The sequence below is a fragment of the Lynx canadensis genome, chromosome C1 (genome assembly GCF_007474595.2).
Source record: "Lynx canadensis isolate LIC74 chromosome C1, mLynCan4.pri.v2, whole genome shotgun sequence".
NCBI lineage: Eukaryota > Metazoa > Chordata > Mammalia > Carnivora > Felidae > Lynx > Lynx canadensis.
Window position 1 is genome coordinate 175,530,153 of NC_044310.1, and position 17,994 is coordinate 175,548,146.

The window sequence follows — 17,994 nt, forward strand, 5'->3', positions numbered from 1 at the left end:
ATTAATAGATCCTAGAGTGTCAAAATACCTGACACTGAGGAGAAAGAGAGAGAAGGAGGCTGGGGTGGGGGTGGGGGGGCTAGAGAGAGAGAGAGAGAGAATGAGAGAGAATGTGGAAGAGAAAACATAGAAATGTAGTTCTGGGAACTATATCTCAAAAAAATAGTGTTGATCTGGTTACTAGTCCAAGGAGCTGACTAAAAGCACATAGATAATAATCTCACTGAGTTTCTGAGGAGTCTTCCAGACTTTAAATGATCTTTGGGCACTCCACCTTATAAAGGAAGAAAATGAGTTAAGAAAGCAAGTACATATTCCCCAGTGGCCACTTAAGATGTGGCCAAGAAATATATTGGAAAAGGAGTACTCTCCCAGAGGGTGTAGCTAGTGACTTGAAAAACAATGAACAAAGGAGTTCCTCCCACTGAATACAATCAGGGCATAACCAAGGAACATTCCATACCCCCAGGATAGGGAACCTCATAATATCTTCCCATTGGAATTTTAGAATTACCATGAATTAGATTTTAACGAAAGTTCCCCATTCTTTCCCTTTCTGAATGGGAGTGTTTATTGTTTTCCTTTCCCATCCTCGCTTGCTGTGTGTCTATCTGGTTGGGAGGGTAGCACATTTTAGCTGTTTTTAGCTCCCTATTCTCTAGATCAAGGGAAGTCACACTAAGACTTGATGAATAAACCAATGCACATTAGTCAGAGATCCTGGATTCAAAAATTCCAGACCATGACCTGAATGGACTTTTGCATTGCCTCTTTTGAGGTGGTGATGGGTGTGTTCTACACAAGAAAAGTGAACACAATATTTGATGATCAGAGAAGCAAACTGGTAGTTACTAATACTGTTCCCAGAGATTACTGATTCTCCTCTCCCTCCAGAAACATTCATTCTTTAAATTACCCTTGTCCATATGACTTGGTTTGGCCAATGAAATGTGAATGAAAGTGAAGTGTCACTCCTGGGCACTTCAGAAATTCAATTCTCCATGTTCTTTGATCCTATTGTAGCTAACCTGAAACCTCATGCTTAGATAGCAACAGAGCTTCAGTCAAGGTGGTCTCCTGAGCAATTCCAGTGAGTGGGTTGCCCTTTGCCAACCTGGATTACACACATACCATAATGAAGAAATCTATCTCTGTTATTTTAAGCCACTAAGAGGTGGTGATTCTTTGTTTTACAGCATAAGGTAATCTGTCCTGATTATTTTAAAAGGTAAATTACATAACAACATTTGACACTTTGATGCATTAAAACTCAACAACTTTGCAGATAGATAAAAATGTCCAGATTCTGCATGAAATCCTTAGGGGAAAAAATAATGATTTTAGTCCTCTCTATATCCTTCCAAAATGCGGTAGCCATAATAAGCATACAAAAAGAGCAAGATATACAAATCTAGATAAAGGCAATCTTATGAAGTTTGTTTTTTGAACTTCTCTACTTCCTTTTTCTGTGGCTATTCAGTCTCCAGAGAGCCTTAATCTCCACTCACCAACCCCAGACTCTAAATACATAATTGTACACAACTCAGAGCATGATCGTTTTGGAGAATATGTAAAAGTGGTGCCATTTGGAGTTAGTGCAAATTATCTCCATTATTTGGTTTGGAAAGCTTGGAGAAAATGATATGGGATGTGAAAAGTAATGAACAGGTTTATACACATCTACACTAGAAGCAGTATTCAATCATACTTTCCCTCCTCTTCTCGCTCTTACCCATTTTTTCTCCTTTTCTCTTTTTTTCTATTCATCTTTTATTTTCTCCTGTTACTATGCCTCCTTTACAAGGGCAATTTTAAGATAAAATGCAACAATTTGATGTGTTATCAGGAAAATGTATGTGATGATGTGTTCATTTGAGCTTCTTTAAAATTTTTTTTAACGTTTATTCATTTTTTGAGAGACAGAGCATGGGGGGAGGGGGGAGGGGTGGAGAGCGGAGGAGACACAGAACCTGAATCAGGCTCCAGGCTCTGAACCAAGAGCACAGAGCCCGATGTGGGGGCTCGAACCCACAAACCGTGAGATCATGACCCGAGCTGAAGTCAGACGTTTAACCGACTGAGCCACCCAGGCGCCCCTATTTGAGCTTCTTTTAAATCCATGTTTTATGATGTCTTATTTACATATTATACAAGAATCACAATAAATTCCATTTTAGAACTTGAAATTTAGTGTTCAGAGAAGTTCATTTGTCTGAAGATTTATGATAACAGGGAAATTCAGGTACTGCAGTTGGAGAAAACAAATAGGACTAAATGGTAATAATGGAGGATCTCAAATAGTATAAACAGTAGGTGTGTTGCTTATCATACCAACAATTTTCACTAAATGTTAAATGAAATAAATATAAGCACTTTATTCTAAAATAAAGGCAGATGTTTTATGAAGTACATCCTAGTTCTTCTATTTCCCAAGACGTTATTAAGCATGATCCGGTAAACTATTTTTTTTTTATGAGTTGTTTAACATCTAGATAAGGCCTAAACTTTCCAGTGTCCTTTAGGTGGAAGAAATTCAGTGTATAATACACTAATTTCCAGTGACAAGAAATCAACAAATGCCCAATTGTTAATAGTGTTTTTTCACTATTATTTCAAAATTAAATGCAATGCATATTGATGTTGATAAAATATGACAGAAAAGTATGTATTTATAGGGCTGTAAAGCACTTAACACAAAATATACACAACAGTGTAAGCCCGTTAGGGTGGAAGCCATTTTGATTCTCTCAGGAATACGTTCCCAGGATCCGACCATTGACTGAGGGCTTTTTTCCATGACTGTGATGAGACTCAGCTGGGCCTCTAACAACCCCCTCCGGGGAGCTGGCAAGTCCAGAGGATATTGCTGCAACTGGCTTCCCTTCCCCCACCTTCACTCTGCTGCCCTCAGTGAGACTGACTGTCTGGGGAGACAAAAGTGTACAGACAGAGGATTCGACACCAAGTTTAAAGCATTGCCAAAACCCACTTTATTTAATGTAGGCTGTGACTTTCCACCCACAGCTTCCATCTCTCTAAACGTTCCAGTCCTGCCGGCTCATGAACAATCTTTCCCTGTGGACAACTGCCAGTTACTTGATTGTTATATTTTCCTTTCTAACTTTGAGCTGAATTATCTTTCATTGGTTGAAAAATCTTTCAGAAATATCCCCCAATAAAAATTAACTCTTTTTTTTAATCTTCCCCTTTACTTGTGGAAAACTTGTAGATATGTGGCTAGGTAGCATTAAAATGAAATTACAGTTACAAAATAAAAAAATCGAATATATTGATATGGGGAAGGAACTGATGTAGGGAAAGTAGTTGATATCTGCTATTATATGTTATTTCTTTTCAACATAGATCTCAGCTGCTGATAGCATACTTCCACTGATACCATACTTTTTTTTTTTAACTTTTTGGATAATTGCATTTAATTTATTCTCATATTCATTAGTATAGCCACAAAGAGTCTGCTTTTCTCTGGTCCAATTTTACCTTAGAATTCTTCATTATGGCTCAAAGAAGCTACAAGGTGTGGAAGGTACTAACTGTGACTTTATATATCATTCAGTATGGCTATCTTGGTCAGAATAGAATGAGAAAGTTCTGGGCTGCCTGGGTGGTTCAGTCAGTTAAGCATCTGACTCTTGACTTTGGTTCAGGGCACGATCTCATAGTTCATAAGTTTGAGCCCTACACTGGGCTCTATGCTGACAGTGCAGAGCCTCCTTGGGATTCTCTCTTTCCCTCTCTCTCTCTCTCTCTGCCCCCCATGCCTCTCTCTCTCAAAATAAATAAATAAACTTCAAAAAGAGAGAAAGTTTAACCAAACTCATTAAAATCTTGTTACACTGACATTTCTACCAAGTAAATTTGATAATAAAGGATAAGAGATGGTAATGAGAGACTTCAAACACTAGATATATTTATCAGATCAAGAGAAAATACATAAATGATCTTGCATTCTCATCCTCCTTGAAAAGGTGTAATAAAAATTAATCACCAGGTCTAGTTTTCCTAGACCAATTGTTTTCCCTTACAGAGTAAATTCCAAATTTTTAAGCTAAATTTCATTAGGAAAGTAATTGAGGCTCAGATCTCATGAAGGATTGGTAAATTGTTGATTTCTTTGGATATGTGTGTAAACATTGACCTATATATACAATATTCAACGAGTATTAAAGGCAACATAAATGCGTCCTATTTTTTACATAAAGAATTTATTGAATATATATACTTTACACATAACATTGTGTAAATTTAAGGTGTACAACATGTTAATTTGATACATTTACAGATCGCTGCCATAATAGGATTGCCATTGTAGCAATATTTAGCACCTCTATCATATTACATAATTATCTTTTTTTTTAGTGTTGGTAAATTTTTTTAGCGGAAAAATGTCAAGAGACAATTCTAGAATAGTGAAGGGCATGCTTTTTGTAATAAACAACACTTAAAAAAAAAACACCCTTTGGCTGTCATATTGTAATGACACACACCATTTCTAGTTCCTGTATAAATGCTTCCATTTCATTTGAGGACAGGTGCCATTTGAGGTCAAGAATAGGGTGGTCAGAACACGTATTACACATTGGCAGTGTTAGACATGACTTCTGGATAAAAGAATGAGAAGTTAATATATTTCCATTCAGAGTGTCAGTTAAAAACTCAGTCTTTGGTGATGATGACGAGTGGGTGGGGAGAGACTTGTATAGTTTTCTTCTTTTGCTGTGGCTTTTTAGAATGTCTCAAAAATACATACACCGTGCCAAAATAAACCACATAGTTTGTAATAAAATAATTGAAAAATTTTATGAATTTTAATGGTGCTCTTTACTTTGATGTAAATAATATGGCTTTCTATAGGTAATTGAGGCAATAAAATATTAGTGGCAGTACTGGTAGTAGTAATAATGATGATGATGATGATGATGATGGTGTTATGTTTGGCAAAGAGAAGCATGTATGGAAGTTCTAAACAAATTGCACTTGCCATAGTAGCAGATCTCTGTCCAGTTGGGAGGTGACAGCAAGATTTATTTTCATTAAAATCCAAGACTCCTTTCCACCTTCACCAGAGCACCTGTTGACAAAATCCATCAAAACTATTAAGGAAAAGCACAAGGTATAAAGCTACTGTTTTTTAAACAAATTAAAGGATTTTTGAAGTAATATTGGTTGTCACTTTTGCCCCCTCGTTTTCTTAGCTCATAAATTTTAATTGAGGTAGCTAGTTTGATCTCAACAGATACTACACAGAGAATATTTAATTTACTGTGTGACTTGAGAAAAACTGTCTTTCCGTACATTCATTCATGTGACATAAAAGCCCAGGATGGTAATTTCCTGGCAGGCAGAGCCATAGTCTTTTATACTGATTGAAAGTATAAAGATTGTATCAGTTTTCTATTGCTGTAATGAAATGCCACACACTTAGTGGCTTCAAACAACACACATTTATTATCTTACAGTTCTGGAGATCAGGAGTCCAAAATGGGTCTCACAAACTAAACTTAAGGGGTTGGTAGGGCTCTATGCCTTTCTGGAGGCTCTGGAGGGGAGTTTTCTTTGCACTTTCCAGCTTCTAGAGGCCACCTCATGACTTGATTTGTGGCTTCCTTCCATCTTCAAAGTCAGCAATGGCTGGTTGAATCTTTTTTACATCATATTACTCTACCTTACTGCCTTACTGTTCCACATTTAAGAAACCTTGTGATTATTTTGAACCCATGCAGGTAATAGGGATAATCACTCTATTTTAAAACCCACTGATCACCTGAATTCCATCTACTTCTTTAATCCTTTTGCACTGGAATTTAACAAATTCACAGGTTCTAGGAATTAGAACATCTTTGGTGAGTCATTTTGCCACCTGCCACAGAGCTATTCTTTACACATTTGTGAAGTTGAGCATCTTAAGGAGGTGATTTTCTATATGAAACATGTGGCTACTAATATATTTCCACCTGCTTCTTTTCACAAGGCCATATTCTTGTTATATCTAGCATTTTATTTCTTTAAAGGAAAAAAAACTTAAAAAAAATCATTTTCCTTAAATGAGTTACTTGCTGGGAATATATTTAGGCATACAAATTGATTAAAAACTTTGTAGAAAAAGTAATGAAATTTCCATATTTTAATTTTTTTTTAAGTATATTCATTTTTGAGAGTGAGGGACAGAGCATGAGCAGGGGAGGGGCAGAGAGAGGGAGGGAGACACAGAATGCAAGGCGGGCTCCAGGATCTGAGCTGTCAGCACAGAACCTGATGCAGGGTTCCAACTCATGAACCATGAGATCATGACCTGAGCTGAAGTCGGATGCCTAACTGAGTCACCCAGGTGCCCCAAAATTTCCATATTTTAAAAATGGCATGTGGCTCAGCAATAGTTTCAAGAGAATGAGCAATTCTTTAATAATGACTGATTTGTAAAGAACCCTTCAAATCTATAGTTCTCTTCTTTAGAAGTTTGTCTTACTGAAATATTTTCTTTTATGCACTAAGAGGAGACTTCACTTAGTTAATTGCATGCATCCTTGGGTTTTTTTCCTAATGTTTAGTTATTTTGAGAGAGAGTGTGTGCAAATTGAGGAGGGGCAGAGAGGAATGACAGAGAATTCCATGCAGGCTCCATGTCATCAGCGCAGAGCCCAACGCGGGGCTTGATCATAGGAACCATGAGATCATGACCTGAGCCTAAATCAAGAGTTGGACACTTAACTGACCGAGCCACCCCGGCACCCCAGCAACCTTGGTTTTTTTTTTTTTTAATATTGGAAATATTAAAGCAATTGTGTGTTTATTGTTTTACATCTTTAAAGGTGTTATATATACTTTACCCACTCCCTCCATCCCAGACAACCACTTATTTGCTTTCTGTCTTTATAGGTGGATTTGTATTTTATAGAATTTCATAAAAGTAGAATCAAATACTACATACTTTTTTTGGTTTGGTTTGTTTCACTCAGCGTAACTATTTTCATTTGTTCCAAGATTGGTGACTGAATCCATAGTTCATTGCTTTTAATAACTGAGTAGTATTCCATTGTATACCAAATTATACAATTTGTTATCCATTGACCTTTTGTTGGAGATAGGGATTGATTCCAGGTTAGGATTATTACAAATAACATTTGTGAACAAGCAAATGAAATATGCTTTCATTTTTATTGCGACAATAGCTAGAAATGAAATGACTGGGTCATATGGTAAAAGTATATTTAACTTCCTAAGAAACTGAAAACTATTTTTCAAAGCAGTTGTTATATTTAGTGTTTATGCCAGCAGTGTGTGAGGGTTTCAGTTGTTATACATCTTAACCAACATTTTAACACCTCATCAGTATTTTAATTTTAGACTTTCTAATATTTCTAATAGGTGTGCAGTGTTATCTAATTGTTCTAATTTATGTTTCTCCAGTGATTAATGATGATCTTTTCATGTACTTTTTACCATATATTTATATACGCACACAGACATATATATATATATATATTCTTTGATAAAGTAGCTATTCAAATCATCTGTTTGCTTTTCTTTTTTTCAAACATGAAACCCTTCACAAATTTGTGTGTTATCCTTGCTCAAGAACCATGCTAATCTACTCTGTATCGTTCAAATTTTAGTATATGTGCTGTCAAAGCAAACACTCTTTCTTTTTAATTGGATTGTTTGCTGTTTCAATATTGAGTTTTGAGAGTTCTCTATGTATTCTGAAAATAAGTTATTTGCTAGATGTGCGGTTTGCAAATATTTTCTACCCATGTTTGGTTTCTGTTTTCACTTCCTTAACAGTTTTGTTCAAAGAGCAAAAGTTCTTAATTTTGATGATGTTCCATATATGAACTATTTCTTTGATATATTGTGAATTTGGTGTTACATCTAAGAAAACTTTACCCAAAATCAAAAAGATTTTCTCTCACGTTTTCTTCTAGTGGTTTGTGGTTTTTGGTGTTTCCTTTAATTTTATGAACTACCTTGAGTTTATTTTTGTATTTAGAGAAAAGTATGGATTAAGATTTTTTAAAAAAATAAATGGATACTCAATTATTCTAGAACACTGTAAGAATTCTATTTCTTCCCTATGGAATTGACTTTGTACCTTTTTGGAATATCAATTGACCATGTATGTGTATGTCCACTTCTGTAATTTCTATTATATTCCATCAATCTATTTGTTTACCCTACACCATGATCACACTGTATTGACCACTATAATTTTTAATAAGTCTTAAAGTCAGATAGTGTTAATCATCCAACTTTAGTCTTCTTTTTCAAGTTGTTTTGTCTATTCTGGGTAATTTGTATTGCTATATGAACCTTAGAATGAGCTTGCCAATTTCTACCAATAGAAAAAATCCTGTTAAGATTTTGCCTGAGACTGCATTATTTATAGTCTAATTTTGGGAAAATTGACATCTTAACATTATTTTGTGTTCCTTTTCGTAAATGAGGTGTGTTTCTCCATTTAATTAAATTTTCTTTGAAATCTTTCATCAGAATTTTAAAATATTCAGCGTGTATAGGTCTTGTACATATTTTTCAGATTTGTTAAGTATTTTATCTTTTTAAATTTTTTTTTTCAACGTTTATTTATTTTTGGGACAGAGAGAGACAGAGCATGAACGGGGGAGGGGCAGAGAGAGAGAGAGACACAGAATTGGAAACAGGCTCCAGGCTCTGAGCCATCAGCCCAGAGCCTGACGCGGGGCTCGAACTCACGGACAGCGAGATCGTGACCTGGCTGAAGTCGGACGCTTAACCGACTGCGCCACCCAGGCGCCCCAAGTATTTTATCTTTTAACGCTATTGTAAATACTATTTATTTAAATCTAAATTTCCAATTTTATGTTGTTAGTATATATGATAAAATTAATTTTAGTATATACATCTGGTATTCCCCAATGTGCTAACCTCACTTAGTAATTCCAATTTTTTTATTTTCCAATCTGGATGGCTTTCATTTATTTTTCTTACGCTACTGCACTCTCTAGTGCATCCAATGTTGAATAGAAGTGGTGAAAGCGAACATTCTTGCCTTCTCAAAGATCTTATGGGGAAAGTTATATATATACACATAATCATGTGAAAATAAATTAAATAACCCTTTGCCTCTAAATATGAAAAATAAAGATATAATCACATATAATTATCAATTTCATAAATTGACATTGATATAATACTTATATCTAATTTACCATCAATACTCCAATTTTGTTAGTTGTTCTAGTAATTTCTTTTATACCATTCCCTCCCTCTTTTAGAGCATGCAGTCTAAGGCTAGATATAGTGCTATCTGCCATCTCTCTGTAGTTTCCTTTAATTTTGAACATCTCCAGCAGTTTTCCTTTATTTTTTATGACATTGACAGTTTGAAGAATAAAGACCCATTTTTTCATTTTAAATTTTAGTTAGTTAACATACAGTGCAATATTGGTTTCAGGAGCAGAATTCAGTGATTAATCACTAAACATACAACACCCAGTGCTCATCACATGTGCCCTCCTGAGTACCAATCACCCATCTAGCCAATCTCCATCCACCTCTCTGTCAAACCATAGTTTGTTCTCTATCATTGAGTCTCTTACAATTTGTTTGCCTCTGTTCTCTTTTTGCCCCCTCTTCCCAAATATTCATCTGTTTTGTTTCTCAAATTCCACAGTGAGTGAAATCATATAGTATTTGACTTTTTCTGATTGACATTTCACTTAGCATAATTCACTCTAGTTCCCTCCATGTCATTGCAAATGGCAAGATTTCATTCTTTTTGATGGCTGAGGAATATTCCATTATACACACACACACATACACATACACACACACACACACACACACACCCCACATCTTCTTTATCCATTCATCAGTCAATGAACATTTGGGCTCTCTCCATTGTTTGGCTATTGTTGATAATAGTGCTATAAACATTGAGGTACATGTACTCCTTAGAATCTGTATTTTTGTATCCTTTGGGTAAATACCTAATAGTGCAATTGCTGGATTGTAGGATAGTTCTATTTTTAGTTTCTTGAGGAACCTCTATACCATTCTTTAGAGTGGCTGCACCAGTTTGCTTCCCACCAATAGTGCAAGAGGGTTTCCCTTTCTCTGAATCCTCACCAACACCTGTTGTTTCTTGTGTTGCTAATATTAGCCATTCTGACAGGTGTGAGCTAGTAGCTCATTGTAGTTTTGGTTTGTATTTCCCTGATGATGAGTGATGTTGAGCATCTTTTCATGTATCTGTTAGACAACTGGATGTCTTCTTTGGAAAATTAAGACCATTTTTTAAAGTCAATTGTTCTTCTCCTATGTTTGTCTGATGTTTTCTTATGATTAGGTTGATGTTATGGACACTGCATAGTTGTGTTGGATGTTTCTAAGTTATCACACCTGGAGACATAACATATCCATCTATCCTTTATCGGAGATGTTAGTTTTGATCACCTCACCAAAATGGTACCTAAATCTCCACTGTATAATTACACGTTTTTCTCCCTTGAAATTAATAGTTAATCTGTGGGGAGATACTTTAGGACAATGCAAATATTCTACTCCTAATTAAAAATTTGCTTTAGGGATGCCTTGATTGCTCAGTAGGTTGAACGTCCAACTTCAGCTCAGGTCACAATCTCACAGTTCATGGGTCTGAGCCCTGCATCAGGCTCTGTGCTGACACCTTGGAGCCTGGAGCCTGCTTCGGGTTCTGTGTCTCCCCCCTCTCTGCCTCTCCCCTGCTCGTGCTCTCTCTCTCTCTCTCCTTCTCTGAAAAATAAATATTAAAAAATTCTTTTTAAATTTATCATACATTCATAATTTTGCCTAATTCAATGTATATAACATATTTATCAAATGATTATTTTCCAAGTTTAACATTCCCTCCACACTGATCAGTTAGTCGTCTGTATTTACTATAAGGAAGAGATCTCTTTTCTTCAATTATTCATTTCTCCATTTATTACCATTATAGACCCATTAATTCCCATTCATTTAATGGATTATAATTCATTAAGGTGTATAATTATTTTGGTGCTAAAATTGTCCCAGGTTTGGCCAGTAAGCATCTCTTCAAACTGGTGGTTGTATCCTTATAACAAGCTCCCATCACTCTTTTTTTTAGTGCTTCTTTACTTTCTGGCACACCAAGAAGTGCCAAAAGCAGCTTGTACTTACTGTGCCCAGCCATGGTATCAGATTCTTCAAGGTGCCTTCGTTCATCTTAGGGAAGAGTGGTAACAGAGAAGAAGTTATGGGCACTAGGTGGTTTCATTGTTACTGGGGTGTCATTTCTTCTTGATCCTTTTCTTGGACAGAGCTAAGAAAAAATGCATATATATACATATATACATACACGCATATACATACACTTACCTAATTGTAGATACCCACTTACATATGTACATGTGTACATAAACATGCATATACATACATACTAATAAACATATATAAGAAATCATAAGTTCACACTAGTATATCCAATTCCAATCCATCCCTATTGGGTTTGTACTTGCCTTTCCCCCATTCAATATATATTGTTTTTCCAAAGTGAAACATCAAAACATTTACCCATTTATTCGATTATTTAATGCATCAAAAACATAACGCTTTGCCTACAGTAGTACAATCAATAAGCCTATTAAAAATACTTCAGGATTTTTCTGTGATTCTTCACACCGTATTTTGCTCAAGATTGAGGGTATATAAATACTATGCTCATGAATTACTTTGATTAGTTTGTTATTTATTTTTCCTGCAGCATGTTTATGGCAGTCAATGGAATTACAATTAGGACATACATTTCAGTGTTCTTTCAGTTTTTGAGTTACCATTAATTTATATCTAAAAATAGGTAGAATGTTGCATGCTTCCAGATATCAAAATTACAAAGAAGAGTATATAGAAAGTGCCTCTCTCTCTTCCTTATGCCTTCTACTTCATTCTCCCCTCAAGGTTTCCTACCACGTTTGTCTTTTCAAACTACTGTGAAACTGTGATTTATAAATCAGGCCATGACAGCATTTGAACTTGGAGAAAATTCAACATTTATATATTAATTAATAATTTGACTTCTGCTTTTCTTCACTGTTCTCAACTCAATTGCAATGGTTTTATTTGGCAACAAAAAGCTGCAAATACAAATATAAATACAGAGACTAATGTTTGGCACTACTTGGTTATAGAATTTTGTTCATATTATCCAGAGTATACATATGTGTGTGGGGGGGTGTATGCTTCTCATCAAAATGAGAACACAATAATATAAAATCTCACAGGGAACACACTGAAAATTCATCTGTTCCAAGGACAAGCAGGATGTGTTCTCTTCTAATTCTTTCTTTGTCAGGAATCACACCGTAATTCAGAAAAAAAAAGAAAAGAATTGATGCCACCTTTAATAAGTCTATGCATAAGCCAGTTGTTTTTTGCTCTGCAATCACATATGAGGTATATAAATAAGTTATATTTTGAAGAGATAAGTAAATGTATAGGTTATATTAAATACAATGCGTGTATGTTCTTCCTAATAGTGTGAATATGACTAAATACAAGGCAAAACCTGAATTTAACTTACAACATTTTTTAAGGTTTATTTATTTTGAGAGAGAGAGAGAGAGAGAGAGAGAGAGAGAATCCCAAGTGTGCTCTGCCTTGTCAGCACAGAGTCGGACACAGGGCTGCAACTCACAAACCACAAAATCATGACCTGAGCCAAAGCTGGACATTTAACTGACTGAGCCACTGAGGTGCCCCTTAGCTGACAACTTTTTTTCACATTCTTCATGTGAGTTTTGGTGGGAAGTGTACTCACTATACAGGGTTTTTTTTTTAATTCACTAAAGAATAAAAAGAGGTTCAGTGATAATAATCAAATTACAGGTGTAAAATAAAATAGAATTTATCCAACTACCCGTTTTCTTGTATCTCTTCCTCCTGTCTTGGCTTCCACTCATAAGCCAGTCAGCACTCTGGCTTCTACTTCACAGACTTCCTCAAATACTTTTTCCATCTCAAAATCTCGCTCCACTCAATTCCCTTTCCAAGTTATGTCAGATGTTAATTTCACATTCTTTCCTCTCATTGCTCAGATCTCACTTTAACATATCAAGACTTATTGATCACATAATTCTAGAAAGTACATTGCAGTGAATTGATAATTTTGTAGTGAAATAATACCCAACACATTATCAGATAATTTTATTTTATTTTTTTTCAGATCATTTTAATAATTGCAAAAATAACAAAAAAAGTTACAGAATTACAGTATAACAGTGACAGTATATGCCAGATATTTGGCTTTAAATAATAAAATTTGATAAAATCTTATTTTCTTGTATCAACATTTCATGATTTAAGTCCCCATTTCCCACATTTTACTCTTTTATTCAGTTAAGAAATGATTACTATAGTCATAGGTCTCTTATGTAAGCAGACCTTGAGAAGAAGTAGTGCACAAAAATGTAAGTTGGGCGTATTTTGACTGTAACCAAAAAAAAAAAAAAATTCAAGACACAATATAACAAGGAATTGAACATTCCTATATAATTTTTAGTTATTATTGTTTTATTTTGTTTTGTTAGTATGAATATAATTTTGCCAGTTTGGTATGAAAGAGACAGTTCTGTTTAATAATATATGGGAGCTCCTCATCTGCATTCTTGTCTTAAGCATAAAGATCGAGTTTAGTTCTCCAATGACACCAGATGCTGTGCTATCCTGCAACATGAGCTCATGGTCTGCGGAGAATTGTAACATGTGGCAGGCTCGGCAAAGAGATGGATTCCAGATCCTTAGCAGAGTTCTGAAAAACGGCAATAATATTTTGGCGAGGGAAAGTCAATACACATGGTCTTGGCAGCAGTCCCAAACTCAAGACAGCTTCCACCCTTTTTCCTCACCTACATTTCCAACTTTGTTTCAGGCTGGTTATTGTTGCAGATCTGAGAGAGGGACAAAAAGCCTCTAACTTGGGCGATACTTTTGTGAGGGTCCACCCAGCCTTTTCTACGGCACGGTTTCCAGGTCTAGGCAGGTCAATATTTGGAAGTGCTTGCCTCTGTATCCTTGAAAGACAAGAGCAGATACAAAATTTGATCAAAGTTGGGGGAAGTAAGAGGGAAGCTGATCATATGGTGGCTCGAAGTTGTTTGAGACATCTGGACATTTTAGAAGTATTGTGGATCCTGGAGAGTTTTGAATGGGTTGTTTGACAACAATTGAGAACATGTATTTAACACAATGACTAATAATTTGTGGAACTTGATTGCCCAGGAGTTGATGATTCCTGAAGATGTAACCATTTTAATAGCAATTTTGAAGAAAATATAAGTAATATATACATCTGATTTAGAATTACTTGATTAAAAATCCATTATATTAAGGATGTCTGGGTGGCTCAGTCAATTAAGCATCCGGCTCTTGATTTTGGCTCAGGTCAGAATCTTGTGGTTTGTGAGTTTGAACCCCACACTAACTCTCTGCTGTCCATGCAGAGCCTGCTTCAGATCCTCTGTCTCCCTCTCTCTCTGTCCCTTCCCCACTCTCATGCATGAGGGTGCACACACTTTCTTTCTCTCTCACTTGTCTCAAAAATAAATAAACATTTTTTAAAACAATCCGTCATATTGAGATGACATCTGAGGTTCTCTTATTTATTTCTGTCTGTGGAGTCACCCTCAGTCTTACAGTGAACACTAAGTTGTGTGAACCATACCCTAGCCTGGAGGGCATCTTGAGTGATCTCACTGAAGTATAGTAAACTTATTGAACAAACAATCTATATATATTCACAAAGATTACCTCTTATCTAGCTGTAAAGAACAATCTTGTGAGTTATTTACCAGATATAAATTTGGCATCTGTTAAGGCCTAAGGAGGATGTTGGGTTATTAAAACAATATAGTAGCTTAAAAATAATTATTGAGGGGCACCTGGGTGGCTCAGTCGGTTAAGCATCTGACTTCGGCTCAGGTCATGATCTTGCAGTTTGTGAGTTTGAGCCCCACGTCGGGCTCTGCTGACAGCTGGGAGCCTGGAGCCTGCTTCAGAATCTGTGTCTCCCTCTCTCTCTGCCCCTCCCCCACTTGTGCTCTGTCTGTCAAAAATGAATAAATGTAAATAAAATAAAATAAAATAAAATAAAATAAAATAAAATAATTATTGAAATGTTTTCTAAAATCCAGCAGACCTCAGGAAAGAAGTCAGAGGTGAAGTAAAGGTTTAGGGTTTATTTATTCACTCACTAATTTTACATATATTTGTTAAGGATCGACCACATCTAGCACTTGGCACTTGCATATTAGGTGTTGGTACTACAAGAAAGAATAAAACAGACAGAAGTCCTTGTCTTTGTGGAACTTAGAATCTAGCTGTAATGACAATAACAGAAAAATAAATAAGATATATAATATATCAGAGGATCATCAGTGGTTAGAAAAAAAATAATGCAGGAAAAAGAAGGAAGAGGGCTGGTAAGTTGTGAGATTTTAAATGAGATAGTCAAAGAAGTACTTATTGGGGTGAAATTTGAGCAAAGGCCTGGAGAAGATACGCAGATACTGGGAAGGAGTGATCCAGGTGGAGGGACCGGCAAGTACAAAAACCGTAAAACAGGAGTATGTCCTGCGTCCATCAGTCTATGTTGGAGGTTATAGCCATAGAATACACAAGAAAGAAGGAGAAGGAGGAGGAGGAGAAAGGGGATGCCAAGATAAAAAGATATCTAGGTTACTCTAAAATACAGACACTTAAATAGAACTCTTCCTCAAATGTGTTACAAAATTACTCAACTCCTTTAATAGAATATAATGTATAACATATTTCTCTTACTGCTAAACATTATGGAGAGTACAATGGAATAAGATTTGTTCATGGCTAAGCTTTTGTAGATTTGTTTGCTCCTGCTCTGAATGTTTTGAGGCTAATGGGATTATCATCTGGAAAATAAGAAAGAAAAACAGATTTGCCTTTTAGATTTCTTCTATCTATCCTCTTTTTTACTTTATCTCATAAACAGGCTATTGGGGTGTACAACTTAAATGCAACTCTTTCTTACAAAGGAGAAGCAAGAAGGATTATGAAAGCTCTTTGGTTCTCAGAATCTATCATTGCCCAATTTAACATTCATAAGACTATTCTGGATGGTTGAGGAAGTTAGAAATGGTCCCATGTCAATCTTTTCCAGATAGTATAGGGGATGGAGAAGGGTTGCAAGATCATTATAGAACAGGCCAAGCTTGGCATCTAGATGTCAGTGGATGAATCTCTTTGTGTGAGATTGGTGGAAAATAGGAGGTGTTATTTTCTACATCACCTTCTCTGGAAAATCCATCTTGAGCTCTGTTGAGGAAATCATGTGCCCTTCGAATGTTTCAGTACCAACTTTATCATGACATTTGTCACTGTGAGTTGAAACTGAAGGCTTCTTGTCAGCCCTCCAGACCAGACCATAGACTTGCTAATGACATGGATCAGGACTGTTTCATCACTAAGCCTTGTACCTAGAATAATGCTAAACACATAATAGGCACTCAATCAATATATGTTTAATTCATGAATGAGGGCATGGGCTAATTCAGCAGTCATATCTCCATGGTAGGATCAACTAAAATACACCAACATTTTTTTTTCTACATCAACTACTACTAAAGCCATATGTCTCCTCAGTATATTCTTGTGCAATCAGTTTTTAACAGATGTTTTTACATTAATCTCTTACGTAACTTGATTTAAGTTGGTTTCAGCCCACCAATACTCTGAGATTTTTATTTTAATTCTAATGCTATCATGTAATATGTAGCTTTGTATCACTTACAAATTTGATAAGAATTTCTGTGTCTATTAGTCATTATTTTATAGGAATATTTAATTAAACTTATTTCATGTCTCCCATTTCAACATTATCCCACGAAGATGTCCTCACTTACCTCACAAAGTATAGTATGAGAGACTTTGCCAAATTCACTAATAGGAACTCTGTAGTGTCAGGAAGACAGCTGGCATCTCTAATTAGCCACAAACATATAGAATTGTTTAATCATAAGGTATTAAGTGACTTATGTTCTGTCATTTTTAAGCATATTCACTCCTCTCTACACAAATAAGGGTTACATTATTGTCAGCACTTTCTCAAGCCAGAGTGAAGCATTTGATTAGAAATGCTTAAAGAATGCATGCATGCAAGAGCTTGAGTCTTCTATAGGACAAGATGAATCAGACTCAATTGCTTGGACTGAAAAATAAAATAATGTGACAGCCAGATGAAAACTATGCCTGCCATAACTCAACAGTGCAATCACGAATATACTAAACACCCCACCTCTGAATCATGGATAACGACAGCCCCAATATTTATTAAATAGTTGATACTATTTTTAAAAACCCTACTTCTTTTGATGTGAATTTCTTTGATCTCTTGGTATAAGAAACATTATATGTGGAATGAGAAGGTAAGCTTCTTTCTTTTCTTTTCTAGGCCTATTTCACTGAACTGTAAACAATGGGAAAAAGTAGATGTCACCTACCATTAGCGAGAGATTCTAAGCCTATTGCCACATTTTGAAGCATCCCATTCAAAATTAAAACATCAGTTAATCAAGGTGCTCAAAACAAAAATGAAGTCAAGAATGATAAAAATAAATAATAACAGTATAGGTGATTCCAGAATTATGTGTACTTCTCTATTTTAAAGTACAAAAATTTCTAGCATGACCTTTAAGTGAAAAACATCCATACATCAGCTCCAGAGAGAGCTTAAATAGTTTAACATCACACACACACACACACACACACACACACACACAAACATGTTTGGATCTCTTTTTTTACTTTTTAAGTTTATTTATTTCTTGTAGTAATCTCTACACCCAGTGTGGGGCTTGAATTCATGACCCCAAGATCAAGAGTCATATGCTCTTCAACTGAGCCAGCTAGGTGCCCCCAAAACATGTTTGGTTTTCTTTACCTGTATTCCTGTGCTATAGGAAAAAAGGAATA

At 35.6% G+C, this 17,994-nt stretch overlaps 1 non-coding gene across 1 annotated transcript; it reads right to left on the bottom strand.

Moving 5' to 3' along the window:
- Positions 1–7,548: 7,548 nt before the first annotated feature.
- Positions 7,549–7,655, bottom strand: LOC115522544. The gene has a single exon (XR_003971447.1). It is a non-coding gene; the product is annotated as a U6 spliceosomal RNA (small nuclear RNA).
- Between the last annotated feature and the right edge of the window lie 10,339 nt (positions 7,656–17,994).